Genomic DNA, 8699 nt, shown 5'->3' with positions numbered 1-8699 from the left:
AGTATCACAAGCTATAGCAGTGATAACCTCACTAAATATATTTCTTCAATAATAAGATTTGAAAGTCAAAATTACTCCAGATCCATGGGCTGCAGAAGGGATGTTGTGTTAGCAGGCATGAAAACAACATTAATCTTGTATATCTTCATGAGAGCTCTTGGGTGACCAGGTGCATTGTCAATGAGCAGTAATATTTTTAAAGTATTCTATTTTTCTGATGAGTAAGTCTCTACAGTGGGCTTAAAATATTCAGTAAACCATGTTGTAAACAGATGTGCTGTCATCCAGGCTTTGTTGTCCCAATTACAGAGCACAGGCAGAGTAAATTTAGCATAATTCTTAAGGGCCCTGGGATTTTCCTAATAGTAAATGAGCATTGACTTCCATGTAAAGTCACGACCTCCATTATCCCCTAACTAGAGAGTCAACCTGTCCTTTGAAGGTTTAAAGCCAGACATTGACGTCTCCTCTGTAGCTCTGAAAGTCCTAGATGGCATATACTTTCAATAAAAGGCTATTTCATCTACATTGAAATGTGGCCACCTCCATTAATGTGTCCACCTCCATTAATGATCTGAGCTAGACCTTCTGGATAACTTGCTGCAGCTTCTACATCAGCATTTGCTGCCTCACCTTGCACTTTCATGTTATGGAGAAGTCTTCTATCCTTAAGTCTCATAAACCCACCTCTGCTAGCTTCAAACTTTTCTTTGCAGCTTCCTCACCTCTCTCAGCCTCCAGAGACTTAAAGAGAGTTAAGGCCTTGCTCTGGATTAGGCTTTGGTTTAAGAGAATGTTGTGGCTGGTTTGATCTTCTATCCAGACCACTAAGACTTTCTCCATATCAGTAATAAGGCTATTTTGCTTTCTTATCATTCCTGTGTTCACTGAAACAGAACTTTTAATTTCTTCAAAGACTTTTCCTTTGCCTTAACAACTTGGCTACCTGTTTGGCTCAAGAAACCTCTCCTTCAGCCTGTCTCAGCTTTCACATGCCTTCCTCACTGAGCTTAGTCATTTCTAGCTTCTGATTTAAGGTGAGACATGTGCGACTCTTCCTTTCACTTGAACACTTAGAGGCCATTTTAACGTTATTAACGGACCTAATTTCAATATTGTATCCCAGGGAATACGGAGGGCCAAGGAGAGGGAGAGAGATGGGGGAAAAGCTGGTCAGTGGAGTAGTCAGAACACACACAACACAACATTTATCAATTAAGTTATTCATCTTATAGAGGTGCATTTCATGAAGCCCCAAAACGATCACAATAGTAACATCAAAGACCACTGCTCACAGATAACCATAGCCAATATAATAATGAAAACATTTGAAACATTGCGAGAGTTGCCAAATATGACACAGAGACCAACATGGAATGAGCAAATGCTGTTGGAAAAATGGCGCTGATGTACTTGTTGTATGCCTGGTTGCCACAAACCTTCAGTCTGTGAAGCACAATAAAGTGAGGTGCAATAAAATACATTGCAGGCAGTAATGAAATTCCAATTGTACATTAATTATTTGAATATGCTGACTTAGTAAATGATTCAGAAGTTACGGTTGAATCTAATGACCAATTTTTGTTGCTACCTTAAACGTCAATCTACTCTTTCTAGCTCAGTGTGCCTTCACTCTATGTGTGCTTTTTTCTACACACTTATGTAAGTAGATATTTCCCTAAAGAAAAACATAATGCTGTGTGATTTAACATAAATGATGTACCACATAAATATTCAGAGATCTCTCACTTAAGTTAACTCTTAAAATTCAGAATGAATATAAATATGTATAATATATATAGATTCAGAATAAATATATATACATATACATTATATATATATATATAATGTGTATATATATACATATATAATGCATATATACAATGAATATAATGATATATACATATATGTATTTTTCCTAAATCTTAAATATTGCTATATAATATTAAGAATATAGATGTATTCTAGTTGTACTAGATAATTTTTTTTCTAATGTTACTGTTTATATATGAAGACAGAAGAGCATATTTCAATGAGTGCAGTGGTGATCAAGCAAAATGTTGTCTATTTATAAAATATTAATTTAAAAAAAGAAATGGTTTCATTCAAGAATCTTATTTTGGTAGAATTAAAGAAAAAAAATCTTAAAGCAAAGGGCCAAAGGAAATTTTGCTTAAGTTGGCAATGTTATTTCAGAAATAACATCAAATCTATCACTATGACTAATATTTTTCCTAATATTTGTAGCTATCAGAGACATAGTTTATAAGTCAGTAGGCATACTTCATTCCTTCTAAATCACTGAATGTAAAACCCTCTTTATTTATATATATTGAACAATACTTAAATAATTTATGATTGGCTTTTACAAGTATAGCATACCAGAGTCAAAATTTCAAAAGAAGAATATATTAATTACATACTGTATTCCAATAAATTCCATAATGCACCCAACAGAGAGGATTCATCAACATAGCAAATTCATTTTCGATACTTTGTGTTCAAGAGAGAGACTGTTCTATGGCATATCTATATTTGTAGCTTTTTGTTTCCTTGTTTATTTTGTTGCTTTTTAAAAAAATTATAAAATGTTCCTGACTAGATAAAACAAAACACTGAAAGTAAATAAGCAGAATTTGTCTTCTTATCTATTAACAGCACTTCACATCAATCTGTATTCATGTTCATACTCTGTTGCCTCACATGCAGATAATTTAGATATTATCATAAAGTTGTAAGATCTAATCATTTCTTTACATTTACACTTTAAGATGTAAACCACAATGTCTTCAATTTATGTGCAGCTACACTTACTACAAACCTATCTTAAAATGTGTCAAAAGACTCCGGAGGAATGTCCTTGAACTTCTCTAAACAGGACCCAATAGCATCCAAAATGGTACTTCCCGCACTGAAATGTAAATGAGCCCGTAGTGACTGCAACCAAGATCATTTTATACAGATGTTTAAATATAATGAGACGTTAAAATCAATCCTTCAGGGATATCGCATGTACTATAGTTGCTGAATTGCATCTATGCATAATGCTTTCTATATACGTGGTTTTATTGCCCTTGTGTGATATTCACTGAACACTCCAGAAAATAGTCTGCTAAATTAAACAAAAGGACGTCTTACCAAAGCCCAAATGAGTATCTATTTTCGACCCCCTCAAAAGGAACAAACACAATTTTTAGTGATACTTATTTACATGACATTTGATTAATATTTATCGAACAATTTTGATATTAGTCAAAAAAGGAGCATGCTGTGTGCCTTAGAACAATTTATATTTATGAAAATGATGAAAACGTGGCATAGTTTTTCTTGATAAGGGAAACATTTTAACTTTTGTTATCTTGTTATTTATCTTTGATTCACCTAATATGTGGTCAAACTGTATGAGCCTCATCGTCATATGTCACCACCAAGGTGAATTGAACTTTGTCCTGGCAGTGTTGGCTCTAGTGCATATTCACAATGCATGATTCATAAAGCACTTCCTAGTCTTTTAACTCAGATCCTCTACTAGCACAATAAGTGTAAATGCAGTCAACATCAAATAAGATCTCATTTCTAATGAATGTAAGAAAAATCACTTTTCCAAACTTGGTTACTTTATTATTAGTGAGAATGAATGAACCTTATTTTCCCTCTAAATAAAGCCTAGAGAAGGCAAAGGAGAACAGAGGATGCCAAGATAAAATAAGAGAGATTTATTCTCTCTTATTTGATATATCACATTTAAAGTGTTTATACATTTCTGAGTCTTGTTACCTTATAAATGTCAAAGAAAGAAAAATAGAAACTGCCTTTGAGTTCTGAGCTCACCAATTTCCTCTTTTTCAAAATTGTACTTCTCAGTTAGCATCGCTTCTATTAACCAGAGCTAAAAAAAATGAAGAAAAACAAAAGATAGTCATAATATAGATTTACATACTCGATTAGCTTTTTCTTAAAATATTTTTAAAGTTTCATTTAAAAAATAAATACTCTTAATTAAATATACACCCCTAAAAAATCTGAAGTTTATAAGATAGAAATTATTTTTCAATAAATTCTTCTCTATCTACCTACCTATAGGTATCTCTATCTATCATCTACTTATATCATCTATCTACCTATCATCTACCCAATTAACTATCCACCTATTTATTTCCTTTGTTTCTGTACTTTTCTAGAATTATATTCTAAGGGGTAGCTAAAGGCCACTGGCTGAGTGGCCGTTCCTAACCCCTGGGATAACGAGACACATTCAGGAACAAAGTGGTCAATACTATATAGATAGGATTATTTAAATATATTTTTTAACTTATTCATCAGTATAATACTACTAATCAGCCCCTCCTTTTACTAAACTTCAGGCTAATTTCTTTTCTTACCTTTTTTTTTTTTTTAACAGAGCTACTGCTGTGAATAACAATATTCCCTGAATGTATATGCAGAAGCAGTAGATGTGTGATTTAGCACTGATCCAACTTGTATGTCTTAGAATTATACTGCCTGCCCCAACGGTATGAACTCCCCCAAACCCAACCATAATTGGAATGAAGCTTACAGACTTCAAGTAAAATATTCCTTCCCTCAGGTATTCATATAAAATTTTCCAAGTATTCTTAAGAAGCTATTAAAAAATATAATTCAAGCCACAGGGTGAACTTTGCTCCAGACACATAGTGATATCTAGATCCGGACTCTGCAGGTGCTGTCCCACTTGAGGTTGCCTTAGTCACTTGGTGTGACTGACCAGCAAAGACTGTGCTGAAGTCCAAGGCAGAAACAGCTGGCTTATATACTGATGTGATGAACTTTCCCCCAGCCGTGCCACTAAGACTCTGGCATCACTATAGCTGGATTTATATAGACACAGACATATATTATATTTGGTCTTATACCAAATATAATATAATATTGGAGTAGATGTTTAGGGGAAAAATGTCGTTTTTCAATGTCTGAAAATAACCATTCACGAAACTCCTGATACAGATACTGGCCGTTCTCTGATGAGAACGTTCCCACGTCGGAGGTGGAAAGAAATTAAATTATACAGATGTGTCTATGTTCCTCTGACAGTAACACTGCAGAGAAAACCCCTGAGATAACTACCATGAAAATTAGAGAAATCGAACATGACATAGATCTTCATAATAACAGGAATGTTCCCATATTGCCTTAAGAGATTAAAGTCCTAAATCCAAGCCTAAGCCAGCTGTCTTGGGTCTTTGGGCAGTAGTTGCACAAAGACTCCTCTTTTATGCATTACCTTAGATTTGCTGGAATCCAGATTTTCAGAAATATTACTGAAGGATATGTTTGCCAGGAATAGGGATAAAGAAAAAAAAAACTTTAGTGTAACTCGCTTGACCATATAATCATAGTTTCTTTCCCAACAATTTTGAGAGTGACAGCAACTCTTGTTAATAATTGGGCCACCGCTTTCTGGGTTAACTAGGGTCATGACTCCCTAAACATAACAAAAAGCAGGTATTATAAATTGAACAGTTCTCTGCCTTGAATTTGTGCTGGATTCTCTGTCTCCAGTGTATTTACTGCCTTCTCCCTCTGTTTCTGCTCGTATCATTTAAACTCTTTTGAGGGACTGTCATCTTAGCTAAATCCTACCTCTCTGGACTGGGACCTCGACACAATGCCTCCTCATTCCAAATTTTCTGTGCTTTTCTAGAACAGTGGATCCTATTTCATTAACTCAAATCCACTCCCTGGTTATTATCTATTACCCACCACCAGTTTAGAAGCTCAGTGAAGGGAGGAACTGATTCTACATGTTGTGTTTATTCTTGTCTCTGTAGTGTGTTTTACAGTGCTTGAAAAGTAATAGATATTAAAGAAGTGAATGACTGAATATGTGTATGAATGTTAGTGCCTCATATTTTTGTCACCGGCAGCCTGAAATCTGTGTCTCTTCTGCCATATCGAATCTCCTGGAACACCATTATCTGTGTGAACAAATCAATTTGATTTCACTCTGTATATCCAAGATTTGCTCTCAGCTACCACTCAGTGATTATTTAATATATGATCTTATAATTCTTTACTCTATTTAATGTTTAGGATATTGTTTAACCTGGCATAGGGGGAAATACTTTATGTCTGAGATCAAAGAAAATCTATGATTCCATAGAGAAATGGTTATTTTTCTCCTTTGGGATAATGACAATATTGTAACTCACCATGGATACATTTTGTTTTAACTTGAAACATCACTTGGTAGGAATAATTTCCAGCATCTTGATATAACACTCTCTTATTGCCTCTCTATTTTAATTCCATATGTTTTTACTCTTCCATTTTGTTCACACATTTATTTTATTGCTTGTTCTCTTTTAAACAGCTTTAAATTATCTGTGGAATATAGCAGAGGTTATAAAAAGGAAAGTGCTTCGTAATTTCTAGCATATAGTAAGTACACAGTAAATGTTGGCTCCATTTCTTCCCTTCTCTTAATATTCCTTTCACTGTCAATCTGTCCTCAAACAGTATTTCCAGCTTATTTTCTACATCTTTCCATATGAATGTGGCAGGAAATGTCTCATTTCTGCAAATATATTGACCTATATCATTCCCTAGATTTTTCAGTTTGGTGAATTTAAAAGATTCTAACAAATTAGGCGAACAAATGAAGGTACCCATGTATGATAAAAAGAGCTTTCTTTGTACACCCATATAGTTATAACAAAAGTTAAATATTAATAGTAGCAAATCAAGGATAAGTTTTACACTGTACACAGCAATGTAAGAGAATTTCTGTTGCTCCATTCTTTCCAAAACCTGGTATTTTCAGCCATTTAATTTTAACTGTTCTGATAGATATATACTGGTATCTCTGCTGTTTTCCAGTAATTAATGATCTTGAGTAAACTTTTGGGAGGTGGGAGGGCTTACTGGTCATTCATAGATATTCTTTTGTAAAGTGCTCAGGTATTTAGTCAGTATTAATTGGATAGGAGTTCTGTGTGAATTTTAGATGTGACACCTTTATCACATATGTGTATTACAAATATGCTCTACAGGTTATCACTTGCAAATTCATTTTTTAATAACAATTTTGAAGAGCAAAAGATTTTAATTTGGATGAAATCTAACTTACCAATATTTTTATTTACAATTGCAATTACTTTTGTTTATGTCCTTCTTAAGAATCTCTATCTCTCATTATTACAAGATTTTTGTCTTTTATTTTCTCCAGAAATTTTAGGTTTCATCTTTCGCATTTAGGTCTGATTCATCTGATTTAATTATGACAGCATTTAGTGTCAATGTTTATTTTCTTCCATTCATATATCTCATTGTCCCAAGATAGTTTATTGAAAAGTCTTTTATTGCCCTAATGAGTTGCTATAGTGCATTAATTGTACATTTATCAACTGAGAAGATGTATATAGTCTGCTTTTCAAAAGTTTGTTTTATGCCACTTTGCTCTTACAAAAGATATACATTACTACCTGTTTTTGCTAACCAAAAGAAACCCAAAGAGGATTTTGCTCTCACCCAAAAAGCCATAAGCTAAAATAGTGTAAAATAGAATTCAGCTTTGGTTTGGATTCATTTATTTATTTGTATTTATATTTATTTATTGCCACTGTATTTTGTTCATTTTATCTATTTGCCAATCCTTTCAAAAATATCACACTGTCCTAATTATTATAGATCAATAGTTAGTCTTGAAATTCATATTTTAAGTTTTGCAAGCTTATTCTTTGGGATTTTTCTTAACTATTCTATGTTCTTTTACTTTCCATATAATTTTAGAATCAATTTATAACAATGACAGTAAAAAGGTTTTGGGATTTTGCTGGAAGTGCCTTTGAATCTGTAGATTCTTTAGGGGAAAACTGGTTATCTAAATAATATTGAGTCTTCATGTCTACAAACATTGTGTATCACTCTATGTCATTGGATATTTAAAAAATTTCTCTTAGCCATGATTTTTTTTGAGGGGAGGGGAAAGTTCAGTGTAGTGATCTTAAACATTTGCTATTAATCTTATTCCTAGACATTTGACATATGGTAATGTTGTATTCAATTTATGTTGCTGTGTAACAAATTACCACAAATTTAGCAGCTTAAAAGAAAACATAGTTATCTCATCTTTCTACAAACCATAATTGTAATACAACGTGACTGTATCTCATTCCCCTCTGGTAGCTTTTCAATTTTCTCTTCATATTTAGTTTGTGAAATTTGAATATGTCCTACCTAGGTGTGGTTTCCCTTGTATTCTACTAAGGATATCTCTGAGTCTTGGAAGATGCACCCTCGGGGGTGGCCAAAGAGAAAATGCTCAGAAAATGTCATTTCATTTAGTATGCTTACCTCTTTCGAGAATCACATTCCATCCTGTTTTTGTCTTATTTTTGGTTCATCTTCTGTTCTTTCAAACGTCTGCCTTTTCTCTTTCATCCAGAGTTTACAATTGCTATCCTTAAGAGATTTTTGACCAATAAGTGCTACCCAGCCACCATCATAACAGGAATTTCCAGCCTGCTTCTTGATATGTAACACAGTAGGAGAAGAACAAACAAACAAAAATCTTACCTGGCAAAAAAATCTGAATATCCAAGCTGTTGTCTCTTTTGAAAAATAAAAATCTATTTTAGAAATAAGAGCTGAAAAAACGTTTCTTTTAGACTGTGGCTACAATGCTTTAATTATTTTCTGTGACTCTAGTTGTTTTTGAT

This window comes from Mesoplodon mirus, assembly GCF_964341445.2.
Source record: "Mesoplodon mirus genome assembly, chromosome: 13".
Taxonomy (NCBI): Eukaryota; Metazoa; Chordata; class Mammalia; order Artiodactyla; family Ziphiidae; genus Mesoplodon; species Mesoplodon mirus.
Note: the sequence above shows the minus strand (reverse complement) of the source record.